Source organism: Dermacentor albipictus, chromosome 8 (assembly GCF_038994185.2).
Source record: "Dermacentor albipictus isolate Rhodes 1998 colony chromosome 8, USDA_Dalb.pri_finalv2, whole genome shotgun sequence".
NCBI lineage: Eukaryota > Metazoa > Arthropoda > Arachnida > Ixodida > Ixodidae > Dermacentor > Dermacentor albipictus.
The window spans coordinates 133,959,138-133,978,424 of NC_091828.1; the positions used below are offsets into that span (position 1 = coordinate 133,959,138).

At 45.9% G+C, this 19,287-nt stretch overlaps 2 protein-coding genes, 1 long non-coding RNA gene and 1 pseudogene across 7 annotated transcripts in view; 3 read left to right on the plus strand and 1 right to left on the minus strand.

Moving 5' to 3' along the window:
* Positions 1 to 19,287, minus strand: part of LOC135913476 (chaoptin-like) — a 372,394-nt gene that overhangs the window by 206,895 nt on the left and 146,212 nt on the right. The gene's annotated exons all lie outside the window — the stretch shown is intronic.
* Positions 1 to 19,287, plus strand: part of LOC139049188 (uncharacterized) — a 451,752-nt gene that overhangs the window by 161,746 nt on the left and 270,719 nt on the right. The window lies entirely within an intron of this gene.
* Positions 2,653 to 2,832, plus strand: LOC135913495 (U2 spliceosomal RNA; annotated as a pseudogene).
* On the plus strand, positions 11,714 to 14,073 carry LOC135913456 (uncharacterized). The gene is made up of 3 exons (XR_011507796.1): positions 11,714 to 12,016; positions 12,824 to 12,917; positions 13,112 to 14,073. It is a non-coding gene; the product is annotated as an uncharacterized lncRNA (long non-coding RNA).

Here is a 19,287-nt window from a genome sequence, read left to right on the forward strand (position 1 = left end):
CAGATCGCATTATGAAGTAACCTCATCATCATCATCAGCCTCGCTATGCCCACTGCAGGGCAAAGGCCTCTCCCATACTTCTCCAACTACCCCGGTCATGTGCTAATTGTGCCCATGTTGTCCCTGCAAACTTCATAATCTCATCCGCCCACCTGACTTTCTGCCACCCTCTGCTACGCTTCCTTTCTCTTGGAATCCAGTCCGTAACCCTTAATGACCATCGGTTATCTTCCCTCCTCACTACATGTCCTGCTCATGCCCATGCCCATTTCTTTTTCTTGATTTTAACTAAGATGTCATTAACTCGCGCTTGTTCCCTCACGCAATCTGCTCTTTTCTTACCCCTTAACGTTACACCCATCATTCTTCTTTCCATAGCTCCTTGCGTCGTCCTCAGTTTAAGTAGAACCCTTTTCGTAAGCCTCCAGTTTTCTGCCCCGTAGGTGAGTACTGGTAAGACACAGCTGATACACTTTTCTTTTGAGGGATAATGGCAACCTGCTGTTCACGATGTGAGAATGCCTGCCAAACGCACCCCAGCCCATTCTTATCCTTCTGATTATTTCAGTCTCATCATCCGGATCCGCCGTCACTACCTGCCCTAAGTAGATGTATTCCTTTACCACTTCCACTGCCTCGCTACCTATCGTCAACTGCTGTTCTCTTCCGAGACTGTTAAACATTACTTTAGTTTTCTGCAGATTATTTTTTAAACCCACCTTTCTGCTTTGCCTCTCCAGGTCAATGAGCATGCATTGCAATTTGTCTGCTGAGTTACTAAGCAAGGCATTATCATCAGCGAATCGCAAGTTACTAAGGTATTCTCCATTAACTCTTATCCCCAATTCTTCCCAATCCAGGTTTCTGAATGCCTCCTGTAAGAAGTAACGTAATCGTAGGCAATTCTTTTTCTCGTCCTTTATTCCCTCTAATTTGGGGGCTAATTCTGGTGCACACTAGCATCGCTTGCAGAGTGTAGCTTCGCTTTCGGGACAGGTTACCTGCTGGCAATTGTTTCTGCGCTCCTTGTACGTTCTGTCGGTGCATCTTGAGGTTTGCCCGACACACGCCGATACCGAATCGCAGCCGGTACGAGCATTCGGCAGAGCCGTCCTGGCCGGGCAGCGGTCGGCTGTAGCCCGACCGCTCGTCTTTTGCATGCGAATGCTGGAATCCGCAGGCCTTGTGGTTCACAGTTAGGACGCCCCGGTCGTGTCAAGGCTCGGTGGCTCTCACGGGCCCGCAAACGGACAGCACATATTCAACGTCCGGTCTGGTGTCCGACGTTATTTCGTGTTTACCCTGCGACTTCTTCCAACCTCACGCTTCGCTTTTTGTTCTCATCTGGCCCTTGTGTACTTCCAGGATTGGTTATCTTTGAAACTCCGCGTTTTGCAATCATTGGGTTTTGTAACTTCGTGGATTTTCGAAATTCGTAAACTTTTAAAATTTTTGTTCACTTGTGCAGCCTGTCCTCGTGCTTGACGCTTTTCGTCGTCGTTTCTTGTCAAACACTGGACTCACGCGCGCGCGCACCCTCTTTGTCGTCGTCTTTCTTCTTTATTTTTTTTTGGTTTGTCGCACCATCCAGGCGCCACTCGGCTTCGCGCACTGCACTAGTCACAATACCCTAGGAACTTCGTTCAGGTCGGGGTGAGTCGAATTCGGCGATGCGACGAAGAAGCGCAATCCGCAGCGGAGCGTGTCATACGAAGTCATGCTGATGGAAGACACAGCAGCGCATTACAAGCCGCACGAAATGGCGACGCTGGCTGCAAGTTTGGAGTGTATGAGCAGGAGTCGGCGAAAACGTGTCATTGCACCACGGGCAGCATTCATTCGCCGAGGAAGAAGACGCGACTGTGCTATGCCAACAGTGCAAAGCGTGCACTGCATGCCTCTTACAATGACGGCGCGGTGCATAATTGCTGGCCGCGCTTGGTGCGCTGACATCGGCTGGTTCGGGAGTGTGCATGCGTTGATTTTGATTTTGGAATAACTGGAACAGGCAGCGGACAGTGGGCTCGGCGGCACCGTCGCAGACGTGATGAGTAACCACTTCGTATTGGTCGTAGAGCTTAGTAAGAAATGGTCATTTGTTAAATATCTTAGAAGTAATGACGTCTGTTTAGTGGAGCTGCCGAGCTCCCGGTGCATCTTCTCTCTTTGATTTTTTTTAGATGTGCCGCTTGATTCTGTTCCTCGGCGGTGAACTTGAGAAAAGTCCAGGCGCAAACACGATCGAAAAAATACTAGAACATGTAAAGGAAATTAAAAGTCCACAGAAAACTTTAGAAGCCGGATTTCATAATGTTTATTCTCGGATAGCGGAATTTGAAACCTCGTTTCTGTCTTTCAAACAGCAGAGTGAAAAGTTGATCAATTGTGAAGTGAAAGTTAATGTTGTGTGTGAGTAAATAGAATATCTGAATAAGAAACTTGACGACGTAGAAAACGGAAGCCGCCGTAGTTATATTGTCATTTACATACTGACAGAACAGGTTGACGACACTGCTACTGATTTGAGGCAGGTAGTAGTTAACGACATTCTAAAATGCAAGATTGGTGTAGACGTTCAATCAATCGTGCTTGTTCACCGTATAGGTAAAATAACAAAGAAATCATGCAATGGAGGGCGGTTCGAACGTAGACATGGCAGACGCACGTCAAAGTGTAGTATCTGTTGTTATCAGCCTAATATCTTATACGGGATTGTATTTGTACTCAAGATATTAAACTTATTTTGCAAGTTGGTGGAGTGCTTGAAGCCTGCTTCACCGCGGCAACGGGTCAGCCCGGTATTGCACTGTCTTCGGAATCTGCCCATGGTTTTTGGTCTACGGACATCGAGCCGCTGGAAACTAGCCATATACAGTTTCACTGTAACCTGTCATTTTGCGCTTTTATAACTTCACTGAGAAAATGTCCGTGCTTCGAAACTGTTTCAAACTCTCTTTGTCTGTTTGGGAGCACCTCTCGGCACCTGTTCACGCTATACGCAGTGAGCTTTGGCAGTCGTGCAAAGCCAAAAAAGAAAATGGAGACAAGATTACCCTTGTCTACAACAAACGTAAAGTAAACGGGAAGTTGTACGTTTGGGATTAGACAAAAAAGTGCAAGTGTACTGCTCAAAGAAACCCGTCAAGTGGATGCCATTAAACATAAAGCTGCACGAACGTGACAATGTAAAAGCGCTCTTTCACTGTCCTTGATATGTTCTAATACGTGCAGCGTAGTCGTTCCAAATTTTCGATTTCGCTAATACTCTTATACTCTCCTGACATTATAATCTTGATTACTAAAGCGTGGCTACATTCCGGTACTCACGATTCTTAACCAATCCCTCGAAGTTACTCGATCTTATGATCTGATCGCGAAAGTCGCGGGGGTGGTGGGACAATCGCGATAAAACAGAGTTTCTCTTTTTGTGCAGACGAAGGCATTTCAAACCACGAAAGTGCCTGGTGTACTACAACAGGGCAAGACACAATAATACTATTAGGAGGCACCTGCAGGAGAGCAAATGCTCCTGTTGTTGTTTACACGTCTTTATTCACATTTTTGCTCTTGAAGGGCTGCGGTGAATTGGCTTGGGAAGTGGCGGGAGTGAGAAGACAAGGGAAAAAGTGATAAGGGTGACTTAATTATCTGAATCATGAGGTCTGATGCTTCCACTGGTACGTTCCAGATGAAGAAGCGTGGTCCCAGTGGCGGGAGCTTCAGGATCATCCAGGAATTCGTACAGTGACCACCGGAACTCGTTGGCGGTCGCAGCACTGCTGTGTCTCGGTAGCGCCCAGGTCTGTAGGCAGATTAGTCGCCATTCCGTTGGGAGCGAAGCAAGGGCCCTTTGCCTGTGGCTAGAATACAGCGGGCAGTCCCAGATTAAGTGTTCTAGGTCCGCCTTGGTGTTACAGGCGCTGAAGGTACCCGCACGTGAACAATCCAGGCCACGAGGGTCTTCCTTTATTCGAAAACGCTGCACGAGGAAGGGAGTAAGGAGGGTGCCAGTCTGTACCTGCCGGAGCAGAACCTGCTGCCGACGAGTGGCAGCCTGGGAGGGAAGGGGAGGAATGTCCATGGGATTGGATGTAATGAAGCGATAGCTGCGCCGGTGGCGCTAGGCTATTGCTTCCATGGGATCGTACCACTGACTGTGTATTTCCATGTTTTCAGGTACTACGTTGTCCAGTAATTGTTCGTGCGGTTTCGCGTGTGCGGTTAGTAGCGTGGCGAGCGCTAGTCGATGGGCCCGTTCATTTCCTGGTATACCCGTGTGCCCGGGGATCCAGTGTAACTGAATATCATGACCTTCGTGACGCAGACGATGCGTGTTGAGGCGGAGTTGATGGACTACAGCAGTGGTTGTACGAGTGTTTTTACAAGGTCTAAAGGCAATTTGAGAGTCCGTAAACCCTCTGTAGTGGTGCTGAGCATCTTTGGGAAATTTGTTGGCAGTGTGATCAGCATGCTTGGCAAAATCTAGGATGCCATACAGTTCTGCTGTTGAGCTGTGAACGACATGTCTCGTGAGGTGGAGTTTACTGCCCCGTTCGGTTGCTTCCATATTTTTCCACGCCGTAGTGAACATTGGCTCCTCCTCTGGCCCTCCGATAGAAGCATCCACATAGACTCTATGGCACCTGCCAGAGTGGTCGTTTCCCTCGCGTAGTTGGTGCGTATATTTCTTACGGCGTTTGCCGTGGGCCTGCCTTCTTGCCAATTGATCTTGTCCCGTGTTCTTCGACAGTGGCTTGGGATCCGCAATTGGTACGTGTTCCCAAGGGGAAGATATCCGTGGAAGCGCCGGAAGGTTAGGGATTTCTTACGAAATTTTAAGCAATATGGCCCTTCCTGCGTTTGTGGACTCGAGGCGTGACACATGAGCATGCTCGTGCGTTGAAATAACATCAGAGATGTCACCCAAAGCGCTGCAGCTCTTGAGTGCAGGGAGTGTGGTGTGTACTTTGGCAATCCTGTCATTACTCTCCTTGCCTCGTTGTTGAGGCGTTCCAGGTTACGCAGCTGTGTTCTAGTGATGGGGTGAAAAGGGGCGCCATACAGCACGCAAGAATGTAGGAAAGCCTGCACAAAGTGTCTCATTTCTCTTTCTTTAACGCCTCTGGTACGCTTGGCAATCCTGCGGAAGATTTGGGTGGCCTGCTTGGTGACCTTTACTGTTTGATTGTACCACGTTGTGGATATACGCTGCCCGTCTAATAACATTCCGAGTATGCGGATGACACGCTTCCTGAGAATGGGTGTCTGTCCGATCGAGAGATGGACGCTGGCTTTCTCCTCTTCTTTCAACTTTTACCTTTTCCCGCCATGGACAACGACAAACTCGGTCTTCTCCGGTGCTAGCGTAAGCCCTATCTCCCTCGTGAAGCTCTCGATGTTATTCAACGCCGACTGTAGGGCCTCCTCTTGTTCTCCCAGGGAACCTCGCGTAGTTCACAGCGCCACGTCATCTGCGTAGATAGCGTGCTATGAGTACCTTACATGAATTCACGACTTCCTTTCTGGCAGAGTTAAAGAAGGAAGCAAAGTGGTCCTTACTGGCGATTTCAATATTCCTTCTATAGACTGCAATACACTTCAAATGACTAACAAGGAGGTCTCAAGCTGCGAAATGCTTCTAAACATTTGCTTTCGCTTCTTGCTAAATAAACTGGTGAAGGTGCCTACACGCATTCAAGGACAAATCAGTTCAATACTGGACCTTGCATTTGTCTCGCGTAAATCGTTATCGAAACTAACAGTAGAAGATGGTATATCAAACCACAAACTACTAGCATTAGCCATTAAGGTCGGGTGCAAGACTATCAGACACTGAAGGCACGGAAAGCACATGGTTGGACAAAATTATGTCAGAGGATGATGTAGGTGTCATCCATTATTTCGAAACTCTGCTAGACGGCTTCAATTTGGAAAGATACGAAACTGTAGGCAATCTATGGCAGAAATTTAAGGAAGGCATCACATTCTGCGCGAATAACTTATCCCAACTGAAATAATACGCATAAAACGTAAATCACCGTGGATAACGCGTAACATTATTCATATGAAAAGTATAGCGTATGCGCAGAAACCGAGGTAATCCGGACGACGTTCGCAGGCTTCCCAGTGAAGTTAAGGCTGCAATGACGTCAGCGCGTAGCACCTTTTTTTTTGTTACTACGCTGACAACTTTCATGACACAACATCGACAAAAAATTTGGCGCTACCTATCCAGGCCTGAAACTTCTGCTCTTCACTTGGAAATGATGGTGAAATTACTGACGACGCACGCATAATCGCGACCGCCTTCAACGCGTATTTTCGGTTGTCTTCACGCGCTCTACTTCTCCTATAGAGCGGGAACTTGTCTTAGCCCCAGGGATAACAATGGCGTAAGAAGTGTTCACGGAACAAGGGATTTCGAACTTGCTGCTTCAAATGGATGTCAAAAAGTCTCCATCCCCGGACAATATTTCTAATACGTTTTTAAGGCGCTATGCAAGCAACTGACGCCTTTTATCTACAAAGTGTTCACCGCGTCTCTGCAAACCTCTACCTTACCATCATTCTGGTTAAGTGCAAAAGTCGTCCCTATCCCTAAAGGCTGTAACAAGTTGAGCGTCAACATATACAGGCCATTTAATTAACCAGCTCTTTCTGTAAGCACATGGAACATATTATTCATAAAGTAATTATGATCTACCTTGACGAACACAACTTACTGTGCTCCAAACAACACAGGTTCCGCAAAGGAGTTTCTGCGGTGACGCAACTTCTAGAAATAGTGCATGACTCTGCGGCTGCGATAAACTCTCGACTTCAATTTTGCACGTTGGGCTCGTTGGTAGATCATGATGGAGGCAAAAGGCATAGCGCATCGGAAACAGGACAAAAGCGCCAAACGTCTGTGTCGTCTGTGTTCTTCTTTTGTCCTGTTTATGCTGAGCTACGCCTTTCGCCTCCACCTCGACTTCAAGCTGATGCAATATTAATTGACTTTCCGAAAGCGTTCGACAGGGTAATGTATTGGAACTTAATTAACAAACTTAGTGCCATCGAAATTGACGACAAAATGGTATCATGGATAAGCGCACACATTTCCAACCGCAGGCAGTACGTTAAAGTGGGCGAAGCAGAATACGAATGTTTAGAAGTTTTTACAGGGGTACCTCATGTTTCTGTATTCGGTACTATATTATATTTATTATATGTATATGACTTGCGCTTTCATATTGAGCCGCCGGGAGTGACATTAATACTTTTCGCAGATGACTGCGTCATATACGGGACAATACAAATACAGGACGATCAAGTAAAATTAAATTCATCGTTGTTTCGCATTGCCAGTTGGTGCCAGGGATGGGGCATGGATATAAACTTGAGCAAGAGCGCCTGTATGTCGATAACGCGTAAAAGGACGCCATTACAATTCCACTACAACATTATGGAATCACCTGTAGCGTGCAATGAATTGTGTAAATACTTGGGGGTAACAATAACAACGATGATGAAATGGGACACGCATATCAAAGATGCATGCCCAAAGGCGTTTTTAGGCTTTCTGCGTATAAAGCTAGCAAGAGCACCACCCAATGTTAAGTCATCAAGCTAGAAATGTCTTGCGCGCTGCATCCTCGAATGTAGCCACATAGTCTGGAATCCACATCAAGCTTACCCGAGCGAACGTTGAGAGGCGATGGAAGACAAGGCCGTTCGCTTCGTTTATTCCAAGTACTCCTGCAGTGACAGCGTGACTGCACTGCGCAACCGCGCCGCCGCACAAACCCTGGAAAGCCGTCGGCGTGTCGTTGCTGTGGAACTTTTGTATCTGCTTTATCACGACAACATAGCTATCAACAAGAGCGAGTGCCTCGGGCCACCTAACCAACACTCGAGCAGAGCGTGCTAAGTGTATAAGGCCTTTTTTATCGAGCTGTCTCACTTTCATATAGTCTTTTTACCATCTGCCATAGAGAGAGAGAGGCAGAGGAATGACAGGGAGGTTAAGCAGAGATTATTTGCGGTTGGCTAGCCTGTACCGGAAGAGGGGCAAAGGGACGCAATAGGTGAGAGAGAGAAAAAAAAAATTAATATACACACGCACACACACACGATACAGAAGTGTTTCTGTGGGTACTGTCACGCAGTCTGCGAAGGTATTCCTAGTGTTACGCAGTAACGAAAATTCACTAATTAAGTTTTAAACTAATTGCCTTATGACCCATATTGCAATTTACAAATTCGAGCCGTGCAGTTCACGAGGTGCATCCACTTGCAACGAATTCTCAGTGTGACGCCAGTTTCGAGATAATACGTCCCGAACTTTGCGGAGAAATGCATTGGTGTTCCAATTACTTGCTCATCAAAGCGTCGTTTTACGCAGTGAACCACAAAAGTAACCATATATATATGTATATATCCCAAGTAGTTGAGATCCATGTTGGTATGGTCACTCGACAAGCGTCGGCTGCTCAGACTTCGGTCAGGCGACGAGAAGAAACTGACATAATTTCAGTTTTTTTTTTCTTTAATGTGGAGCCATCCTAAACTGAGCGAATCTGCAAGCACATTCCTCTCGTATTCCGCTCAAGGCGCCACGTATTCTGGCCAAGTCTCTACCTGTTCGTCTTACACCAAAAGTAACTTGATTTGCCTAAGACTGTAATTTAATATGATTGGAACATAAATGGATATTTTTTTTTGTATTTGATGACTGACGCCTAAGTGTTTCCTTTCAATATAGTACAGCGACTTATCTGATCTGTTTTTTGGAAAGAGAATGAACGGAACAGCTGGAAGTAGAATTTTTTTTTGTAGTCTTACGTCAATCATGTCGTCATTTCGAGAGTTGCGGCCACATACAGCACTCTATACTCGAATTGCGTGCGCGGCTGTTGATGTCGATCCTTTAGGAGGGCACAGTAGAAAGAAAAGAAGAAATGGAAGACTGTTCTTTTCTTTCCTCTAAACGTATTTTGCTAAACTTATCTTGTGCAAACTCTAATTCTTGGCCGATCGTTCATGGTGGGTATGTGCCACTTCTGCAGAGGACTAACAACAGCAAGAAATTGACAGTTGAGCTCGATGTAGAGGAATCAGGTTCTCGTATTTAAGATGAGCAGCGCCACGTCACCGTGCCCGCTGCAAGTCTGAGTGAAGCTTTCTTTCAGAAGGACAACCGAGGTGCAATTAACAACGTCCGGCCTTTTTTGTAGAAAACTGCAAGAGAAAAAGCGTAATTGAAAGCAATGCAATAATTTAAGGGCCGGACGTGAATCGAGGTATCGCACAGGCAGCGCGCATCGATCTTTCCGGTCAAGCAGAGTTCCCTGCACTTGTCTGTTTGACTGAATGGCTGCAGTGCGCAGAAATAAATGAAGGAGAACACTATATATTATAGGACACTGTTCATGCTGCCTGTTTAATCCATGCCGTTAATTTCGTGCAGCATTACGGATGATAGAGGTCACGATGCCTAATCATATATAGCCAAGTTCCTTTGCGCGTAACGGTAGTTTGCCGTCGACTAGTAAGTGATTAAATGGCCAGTAACGCTTCATGAAAAACAATGGCCGTGGAGCCGGGCTTTGACGACTCTTTATGTGCCGTAGTTTTAGTAATCATAAAATTCTGGACTTGACTAGAATTTGCTTGCCGAAGACGTGTGCTGTAGCTAAAGCTACGGGTCGCATTATCCAATCAAAGGATCGAGCAATGCCGTCACGAGTCATGTGCAGTTCTCACTGTGCCAATTCGCACTCTTCTTGACTAAACAGGATGTGGCCATGACAATAGTTTGTCCCAGCAATGGTTTTTCACAAAACCGGTGTGAAAGGAGATGAATTCATTGATTTTATTTCCCATCTTCGCTTGGGGAGGACCAAGGAAAAAAGCTGCAGCAAGCATCTCGGCCAGTCCATCGACTCCTAAGGTGCGTGGCCGCTGTTCGAAAACGCTACGCATGACGAAAAACAAACGAAACATTTCCTGCATATTCGCCGCAAGTGAAACAAACATGAACATGAGCAAGAACACGGAAGTATTAAAAATAATACAGCGAAGTGTGTGGTCAAAGGGGAACGGACACATCGACATCGAATAGATCAGCAATGAATACAAAAAAAAGTCACTCAGTAAGATAATAACTAAACTAAAGAAACAGTTAAGTGAAAGGCCTTCCACAAGACATAGTGATTATTATATTGCTTACTGATGGCAAATATACAATTTAACCAACCAACAGTGTATAATGTTGTAAAGAAACTCATTTCATAAAATGTTATGAACGCGTAGATAGACCCCCGGTACATCACATAGCAGAGCTTTTCGAAGCATGTTGCCTGCATTGAAATTCATTTTCTTGAATTTGTTTAACAGACGTGGTATTGTACTACCAAACTTCGAGTTTCGGTATTAGTTGGGCATTCAGGAAGATTCCAAAGCTCCGCGTGTATGCTGCTGCACACGGGTGCATTGGTATGAAAATGCGGCAGAGTGTGCGGGTAATGGATATCGCCTCTTATCTACCTGCGGCAACAGTCAGAGAATCAAAGTGGCAGGCAAAAAAAAAATTCTTATAGGGCCGTACCGAACATAAAACTCATTTGGATGTGCGAATATGCTTTCAAGTAAATATGGCTCATAATTATTTTAACAAGTAAACTTTTACAAGTTGGTGGCAGTGGTTGGCTACTATACAAAATTACAAGTATTGAGGTGTGACTCTATTATAAAATACCTTAATAAATCATTACTTTAGTAGGAAGAAGGTATTCGTTCCCACCTACTATTGTTGTGATACAAAGCACTTAGTAACAACGGTAATTGCATGGTTATCCCTACTCAGTTGACTTCAAAACCTTACATCTAAACGTCACGCGCTTTCTAAGTAAATTTTTGTGTGCCAAAATATAAATACAACAATATTGGAACTCATTTACATATAGCTCAGAGTACTATTGCTCTGGTTTCGCACTCGTTAATCTTAAGCTCATTTACAGTGGACCGACACTGCAAAACTCCCAGTGCCGCACTTGCTTCGTCAATCATGTCGCCTCTCATACTTGACGAAAATAGTACAGATACATAATCTACATCAATAACATATTTTGCACTCGCAGACGTGTTCACTATGTCATTTATGTTAAAAAGCAGTGAACCATGAAGAGTGCCTTGAGGTATAGCACCTTTTATCTAACCGAGAATTTCCGTATGCTTACATACATACATACATACATACATACATACATACATACATACATACATACATACATACATACATACATACATACATACATACATACATACATACATACATACACACACACATACACACATACATACATACATACATACATACATACATACATACATACATACATACATACATACATACATACATACATACATACATACATACTGAATGTGCGCATTCAGGTATGCCGAGAGAAGCGAAAGTACTGCACGTTGTAAACAATATCTATCAAATTTTATCAAGAGCTGCTTATGATTGATAAAGTGAAACGCTAGGAAAAAATATGCGCGGACACCTAGACACTTCTTATGAGCTGTGAATGCGAAAGCCTTCGTGTCCAATTAAACGGCGCCGAGCGGTCCTCCGTGTTTTGCGCTGCGAGTAACGAACCACAGCGGTGCGTGCTGCCCGAGCCAGCGAGCAGCCTTAGGGTGCCTCGATGCGCGCGCCCCCGCTTAGGGTGAGGTCACCCTTTGAACCAGCCGGCGCCGCCTAAACCTGTTTTCGCGCGCTCCCTCCGCCATTGCGTTGCCCGCGTCGACTTCGCCGCGCTGCTGTGCGGGCGTCCTCGAAACGCTGCTGCGTTCGCGCGGCTTTCATCGGCGTAGAATGCCTGGATGTTGTGTTCCTCAGTGCTCCAACCATTCGAGAAATGGTTGGAGGATGTTCCATTTTCCAAGGGACCCAAAAAGGCGGCTTCTGTGGCTGGTGCGAGTCAAGCGTGACAAGTGGCAACCGACGAACTCCTCGTGTGTCTGCAGCGTAAGTGCCACATGTTGGTTCAGTGCTGTTTTTGTTGCGATTTATTTGTATTTTGTTGCGTTTGGGCAGCTAAGTGTCGTTCAATATTCTTCTTGCTCGGCTTAAAAAAGCTGCGTGAAACACTAAAACAAAGTAAATGAGTTTCACTACAGCGCGGTACAGGCCATTGTCTGCCGCTTGCTTGTTCGCATCCGAAATTGCACGACACGTGTCCGCTGGGGAATACGTACCACGCGTGCTTTCGCCGCTTCTTTTCATTCAAAGGTAATTGCCTTTACTAGGCGCTTGCCAGCGAATTGCGGTCTGGGCCCAAACATTGCATCAAGGCACAGAGCATGAGGACAAGCAAGGGCACATAAGCTGTGGCAATTACTGTGCAAATGGATGGTCCAGGAACCAATTTTGATTAATTCACTCACGATTTCTGAAGTTGTTTTTGACATGTGTGCGGCGTTGGGTAGCTTCCGCTGCCTATTAACCGGACGCTTCGTCCTACGACGCCGCATTATGTCAGTAAATGAGATTAACAGAGATCGTTGTTATGTGCAGATTGAGGCGCTCATTCGAGTAATTCGCCTGATATTTCGACTAATTTGTTCTTTGGCCTGTTAACCCGACGCTTCGTTCTGCGATGGCGGATTAAGTCAGTGAATGAGATAGACAGGATATGTTATGTGCAGATTGAGGCTCTCATTCGAGTAATTCGACTGATATTTGGACTACTGTGTTCTCTTGCGTGCTGCCTTCATTGTTTTCATTATCGAGCCGGAAATGCGCCGCTAATTTCAATATCAAATTCATCTGCAGGCTCATTTCGAAGCCAGCAGCTTCGAACAGAACCGCGCGGATGGGTGGAAGAAGCTCAAGCCTAATGCTGTACCAACGGTGTTCCCATTCAAAGGTGAGATGCCTCCTGACCCTGGTATTTGTTAGCACGTTGCTTATCGGCTCATTATCTACATTTGAAAAAGTTATGTGAGGAAACGATTCATGCGCATACATATTAAATTTTCTGGCGCGCCTTCTATTCTGCTTTTAGTTAACACAATCTTAAATATATGTAATGGGCATTTTTTCTTATTTATCTGTTTCCAGAACTTCCTAAAGAGCGAAGGCCACCAAGGGAACGAAATGCACACGTGCCTGCATTATTCAGTGACGACGCAGCCGCACACAATTCTTCACGAGAAGTGAGAAACGTTCTTCCCTCAACTACGCAGGAATTTTCTCCCGCTGATTCTTCGTCAGACGGGGAGATAAATGAGAGATTGGCGGCTACGGAAACCAACAATGCTAATGGGCAACTTACTTCGACCCCCAGGGATGCACGGCTTCAAGAAACTGCAATAGTTACTGCGACCCAACCCCTCGATTCTGAGGCAGCTGAGCTTAGGAAGAAGATTGCAGATCTCACAGCAGCCAATAATAAGCTTAGACAACATCATAACGAATCTAAGAACACTGTCAAAAAACTACAGATGCAGGTACGCAAGCTGCAGAAAGAGGCAACTAATTTCTCACGAAATACGAAGTTTTTAAATGAAGACCAAATTCGTGCTCTTTCTCGGAACAACAATCATGGTAATTCGTGGTCAGCGCAAACAGTAAAGCAAGGTCTAAAAATTAAATTTGCTTGTGGAACCACCGGGTATGAAACACTCAGAAAGATTGGCTACCCTCTTCCATCCAGCAGAACGTTAGCAAGAAGAATTCAGGGCCTGAAGTTTCTGCCAGGTATCCTGCATGAAGTGATCGACGTCATGAGGTCGAAAGCAGAGGGAATGGAGGACGTGGAGAAAGACTGCGTTCTCTTTTTAGATGAAATGGAGATAGCACCCGGATTTGAACTCGACCGTGGCGAAGACGTGCTTCTGGGAGGAACGACGTTGCCCTCAAAGCCTGAAGAGCCAGCCAATCATGCTTTGGTGTTTATGCTAGGTGGGGTAAACCAGAGATGGAAGCAAGTGATAGCCTATGAATTCACTGGTAGGCACGTGGACGGCTCTGTACTCAAGGCATATGTCCTGGAAATAGTGCAGATATGCAGCCAGATTTCTCTAAGAGTCCGTGTTATCACATGTGACATGGATGCAGCAAACCGCGCTATGTGGAGAGAATTTGGCTTTTCGAGCCACCGCCATTCGACAACTTCGTGCTCAATACCTCACCCAACCTTAAAAGGGAAGGAACTTTTTTTCATCTCGGACCCGGCACATGTCCTTAAGAACCTGAAAGGACAGCTTCTAAGCTCAAAAGTTTTCACACTCAGTGATACTACAGTAAGCAGGAACGGACTGACGGCCTCGAAGGTGAAATTGGAGCATGTACAGGCCGTCTTGGATTATGACGCAGCCAACGAACTTAAGGTAGCACCAAATTTGTCAGAAACCCACATTAGTTGTGGGCACTTAACCAAAATGAAAGTAGGAGTCGCTGTCCAGCTCTTCCGTGAAGCCCCACCAGCTATTCGGTTCCTAATAAAAGAAGGAGTGATTGAGCCAGAGGCCGAAACAACAGCGTGGTTTATGGACCTCGTTTCTAGGTGGTATGCCCTCATGTCATCGCGTCATCCCACCATGGCGCTAAGCCGCAGGAACATTACTAAATATCATGCCGCCTTGGACACACTACGCACGGCAACAGACACCATCAGAGAACTGAAAATGGGCACTGGATCTCAGTGGAAGCCATCGCAAGCAGGGGTCCTAATTGCGACAACGGCTGTCCTTCTCCTTCAAGAAGTGCTTCTTGGCAGTGAAGGGTATGAATTCCTCCTCACGAGCAGGCTGTTGCAAGACTGCCTAGAAAACCTTTTTTCTGTGGTGCGGCTCATGAAGCCAGTGCCCACTGCGTATGACTTGAAGTGTGCACTCCGACTCGTCAGCGTCAGCCACTTTCTTCACACTCCGAGATCAACAAGCTACGAACTTGACGACCGCGAATACCTTGTCGATCTGCTTGCACATAGCAAGAAGGAATGTGCAGAAAGCGAAGTCGATGAAATCAACGACACGGAAATTCTGTTCATTGAAGAGCTCACGTCAACCGAGTGCCGCATCTTGTTTTACCTTGGCGGTTTTATTTTGAAAGGAATTTTGAAATCTATAACTTGTCCGCAGTGCAAGGCTGCTCTCCTTGGCAAGCCTGACGATCAGTATGCTTCCCTGACTGCACTCAAGGAATACGTCAGGGATGGGCAAAACCTCGTATATCCAAGCGCTGATGTCATGAAAACTTTAAAAAACTACGAGGAACATTTCACCGCTGTCAACTCATGGTGCACAGGCAAATTTTTCACCATGAAGTCGCCACTTCGTTCTCTGATAGCCTATCTCGAAGGCATAGACAAACCCTCAGTGAACACATGCATGGCTCACAAAGAACGAATAAGCAAAATGCTGACTGCTGCATATGCCAGAGTGAGGCTCCGAATTCATCTCCGACAAATTCCGAGCACTCATCCTAGTGGCCACGGAAGCAAGACTTGTGCAGGGGTCAGCCTTGCGTAAGCAAGCTGGAATCTGCAGTTCTGCGAGCCTTTTCCTTCAAAGTCTGAAGTCTGCATCTATATATATAGTGATCACAACTATTTTATCAATTACGGTCTATTTAACATAAATGTCGACTTTTAAAAAGTGCAATAATGTTCAGTGTTCACGTTCCCATTAAACACAAATCTCTAACTTTGTGTGTTTTCATAAGCACTGAATAAATGATTTCATGTTTGCTTGGGTAACAGCTTTTGTATTCATCTGGCTGTTACCAGACGAAAAGGGGACTTTATATTTTATTACCGTTGCTGATGCTGTTTCTTCAAAGCGTGCAGAACCAAGACGTTGTTGCATTGACCGCGTCGGCTGAATTTTCTTACCGATCAAATTCACTCACTTGCATTGGGACATCAGTGAGGTTTCCCATGCAATCCTGTTTACCGCGCCTCCGTTCACGAAGAAAAATGCCCATTCAGCCTTTTAACGCCCTCCGCATAACAGCGCGGGAGAAAGGGGGTTAGCCCCAGTCGCTGCCGAGCGTGAGATAGGGAGCCGGAAAGCGGAGGAGTCCGTTCTCCGCGAGAACGAGCATGCAGTGGGAGCGAGAATGGCGGCCGCCGTAGCAGACGACGCAGATGTCCTCACCCTAAGCGGGGGCGCGCGCATCGAGGCACCCTAAGCAGCCTGCGGTGCCAACGCCCCCTGCCACCGGCGGCGCGGTGGTGCCCTCACGCAGCCGGCGCGCTCGCACTGCCGCAGCGGGTGTTCGCCCGCTCTGCTCGGTCGAGGTGCAGCTCGTGACGTGGCGTCGCAGCCATCGGCCGTGCGTGTGTAGGCGCCGTTTCGCTCCAACAGACGCCGGCTTTTGCGCTCGGTGGCTCATTTGACGCTTTGACATAAAAATGGAGGAGTACACCTGGCACACTTTTCCGCAGTCCACCGTACACAATGCGCTCTTCTGACTAGAGTAGTGGAATTTCCTTCAATTTCTTTTTGGAAACCAAATTGTTGGAGCTTTGGTCATTATGCTGCGCTTTTCACAGAATTCATTCATGACTGTATGAATTAATTTTTCTGGTATTCAGAAGATATACGTTGTGCGGAAAATTCTAGTCTGTAATTTGCTGAATATAATTTCATCACTTTTTTTGTAAAGCGCAACTATTTGCACATTCGGCGAGAGAGCACTCAAGTCTGTAGGCGTAAATTAACGATATGCGCCAGCACTGGGTTTATTTGGTAAAATGTGTACTTCATTGGCGTAATCTGTAAATCATGCGTATCGAGGCATTAGGTGCTTGTTATTTCTTACACAAACACCGCTAACACCTCAGCACATGTTACGTGGTTGCACGTCACACCGAAAAATTTGCAGCGACAGTTGCTAAGCCTCCATCCCATAAGGACCATTGATGTCGGTGTCTATCATTGGACGCCCAAAGCATACCGCCAAAATTTCAAAATGAAAAGTCAGCGCAACGTTAGGAAGGTTCCAGCGGACGAGAAAAATACGAGCACAAATAAATCGAAGCTTTATCCCCTCTCCTTTTTACTTGTGCTCAGGTTTTTTCACCTGCTGGAACTATATTGCACTCACAATGCACCAACGCGCCCAGGCAGCCGCCTTGCTTAAAAGTTGCACTGCCCGCAATCATCCAAACTCCGGGTCCACAGATTAACATTCAAAGATTCTACCTTTTCGCCACTCCGTCGACGTTGCAGTGAAGATAAATGCGCCTGGACAGTATTGTGTCTGGCCTCTTGAGTGCTTGGTAAAATTATCAAAGAACGCCAAACTCTGCAGCTTATTCTGCAATATGAATGCATGATATAGGAAAGACGAGGAAGAAAGTCGATCGGCGCCACCTACACTGGCACTAGACCGAAGCTTTTGGAAAGGTCGCGCGCATCCGCGAATGTTTCCTTCAACCGCACGAGACTAGCTGCGCCGGCCATTGCGCCACTGCTTCGCATTAACGCATTCAATCGGGTTGGCGCCTTTTTAACTGATGTACTGGCAGTGATTCCTGCCGTGCAGCTGTTGATCCGAGGTGCTTAATCCAACGGTTTTCAGATATCGAAAGCAATGCGCCGAAGTGCATATCGGGTGTGCCACTACCATCTGCCTAGCTTTAACCTAAATGTTTCCGTCCCATCGGGGAAGTAATTTTATTCCGCATCTAGTAAACCATAGTAAAATCGTTGCAGTTGAATGAAGGCTGAAGCACATTTTTTATTCAGACCGTCAATTTTTTTCCAAATTTACCCGTAATGCAGTAACTAAAAGAAAAAAAAGAGATTCCGTATAAAACTTTGTAGTTCAGCAATAAGAATTGCCAAACTTTGCAAATACCATTCATTGGAACTTCTAAATCAGGTAACAATAATTTGTTAAACAGCGCTCAAATATGTCATTCATTAAAATAGTGCGTTTGCACAATTATTGTGAACAATGCATGTTTTGATTTCACGCGAATTTCAGGCTAATAAGACATTTGTCTGTCTTAGAAGATCCTACAGGTGTGTGTACATACTAGGTGCATTTTTTTGGAGAACACAGATTTTTAAAATAAAGCTGCTATAGACGTGACAGACCTGTCGTCTTAGCATAGGAGCTATACGGCGAGGTGGAAGTACTTTGCCTTTGCTTAAGTTACACGGAAAGGACTAATTAACATATTATGTAATTAACGCATGAGGAACACCGCTTTACTCAAGGGAGGAACTACACCGTGTGTGTGTTTGATAATATGGCCCGCCCATTTTCTAGAAATCTAAAAAATCAAACGCAATTTGAGATATTCATAATCGAAATTCAAGGCCAAACCCAGGCAAAATCGAGACTGAGCACGCCCCGCTGCGCGTCAGATGGCCCGCAAAGGAATGTGGGGCCTAACTTGAGTGACAGCATGGCGCGGCCGATTGTGACCCTTCGCACAGCGGCACATGTTTGCCAGGCAAAAAAAATTTAATTGTAGGGTTTTACGTGCCAAAACCACTTTCTGATTATGAGGCACGCCATAGTAGAGGACTCCGGAAATTTCGACCACCTGGGGTTCTTTAACGTGCACCGAAATCTAAGTACACGGGTGTTTTCGCCCCCATCGAAATGCGGGGGCCATGGCCGGGATTCGATCCCGTGACCTCGTGCTCAGCAGCCCAACAACGCAGCCACTGAGCAACCACGGCGGGCATCGCCAGGCAAAGCGTGCCGTACCAGCAGCTACTGGCCGAGACATTGGCTTTCAAACTTCCTCGCACTTGTCGCCCTGGGGCGTTTCGGTCTGACATGATAGCGGGGCCGCCTTTTCTGCGTTCCCGCCGCACTCGGTACCGATATTGCCTGGATTTACCGTTGAAATTCGGTGGTAAATATTTCGAATTGGGTGCTATTTTCAATATCACAAAAGAAAAAAAAGCTGAAGCTACATAAAAGTGTGTCTTCCTTCAACTTTGCATTGAAACAAATGCCCGGGTGTAAAGCACTAATGGAAAGGTGAATTACTTTTTTTTGTTATTTAACCTTCTGGAGCTCATGTTCCTAGCGGAATAGTATGTCCGCCTCGCCTAGGAACTTGTCTGCAAAAACGCCATGTTTGATGCGCGTTTATAGACGTCTTATAAACAGTTCATATTGTCTAACTATATACATATATATATATTTCGCAGGATTGCGGTATTTACTCGTGGCCTAAGGCTCGGGACTTATGCCCATTCTGCTTCTATATTCCTTCTTTTTTTACAATGAATCAATTTCAAACAACTTTTCAATAACATCAA